At 31.1% G+C, this 1,436-nt stretch overlaps 1 long non-coding RNA gene across 1 annotated transcript in view; it reads right to left on the bottom strand.

Moving 5' to 3' along the window:
• Positions 1–1,436, bottom strand: part of LOC109584156 (uncharacterized) — a 10,473-nt gene that overhangs the window by 1,759 nt on the left and 7,278 nt on the right. The window lies entirely within an intron of this gene.

The raw sequence follows: 1,436 nt of genomic DNA, 5'->3' as shown, positions 1-1,436 counted from the left end.
TTCATGATTGTAATCAATCACATCTTAATGGTCGTTATTATTATACTAATCTAAATGGTGCCATTAGTACTGACCATGGAGTTCATTGGCATACCTGGAAAGGTGACAATTATTCTCTGAAGTTTTCTGAGATGAAAACACGTCGTAACAATTAACAAATACTGATAACTCTCTCTCTCTGTGCATGCAAGATTAATATTTAATAAAATTACTTTATTAATTTTAGACATACTGCACAGTTATTTTTTGAGTAGTGTTTTTGCTAAAATAAATATTTTAAAAACATTTTAATCCGTTTAATTGGTGACTAATACAGTATAACCAGTGACTAAGTATTTTGAAAATTAATTCTGAAATAATAATAGCAATGAAAATGAAGCTCACATTAGGTGGTATACTACAGGATAATATGTACATGCATGTGCATCTAACTGTAATGTGTAATGTATGTACTGCATGTACATACAAGTACATGTGTAATGTAAATACCAGCAGTAGAAGTCAACTGACTGGTGTAGGCAATTATGCATAGCTATAATTCAGCAGTTTAAAAATGATGATTTCATGTATTGCAAAGCTAAAATTTAAATAAAATTGGTAATTTTGGAGGGGGAAACTTGGGAAAATTTGATGTTTTGTTAACTGCTTGCCAAAATAGTTCAATAGCACGTGCCAATCATCAAAAATTTTGCAAAATTTTTTCTCCTTCTGCTATACAGTAAATTGACCTTGTGGCCCACAAGATTCTATCATAATCATAAGCTATGTTTCAGGCAAAAGCATAATGTCATGTAAGTAATTACAAGTTATAATAAACTAGTTACTCCTACTCACTCATGAGAATGTCACAGAAATTACAGGAAATAACTACAGTATGTAATAATAATAATAACAAATAAAAAATTTTATCAATTTAATAGTAGTGCAACAACAGAGGTTGCAGCAGATTGCAAAATACTGTCCCAAGCTACAGTCATGGCTTCACTAATATTCTTATGGTTAGTGTTGTCAGTGTATAGTACTGGGACTGAAGGATCTTATCATATATCTACTGATTGCACTAATAATGGATCATATCAACATGGTGGACTAGGAATGTATCTAACAGTATGCTGTAATATTAGTAACTTAGGACAGTCTGTTACTATCAGAGAACCTGGTATTAATAAATACACGTATATTTTCTGTCCTAAAGTAATACCAAAGTCCTGTCCTAAGGAACTACAAAAGTCAACAAAAGGTATGGACTGTAATTATATAAGTCTTGGTAGAGTGCACACACAAGAGTTAGTTATCATGAAATAGGTGACTGTTACATGTAGGTATAATTTATAGCATGTCAATACATTATCTTGTTAGTATAAATTGCTTTTGTGCTTTTTCTAACTCTCACAAAACACTCATACCACACAATAACTATTATATTCCTCTATGCA

Source organism: Amphimedon queenslandica, unplaced genomic scaffold (genome assembly GCF_000090795.2).
Source record: "Amphimedon queenslandica unplaced genomic scaffold, v1.1 AMPQUscaffold_13240, whole genome shotgun sequence".
Lineage (NCBI taxonomy): Eukaryota > Metazoa > Porifera > Demospongiae > Haplosclerida > Niphatidae > Amphimedon > Amphimedon queenslandica.
This window is presented reverse-complemented; position numbering and strand designations above follow the sequence as displayed.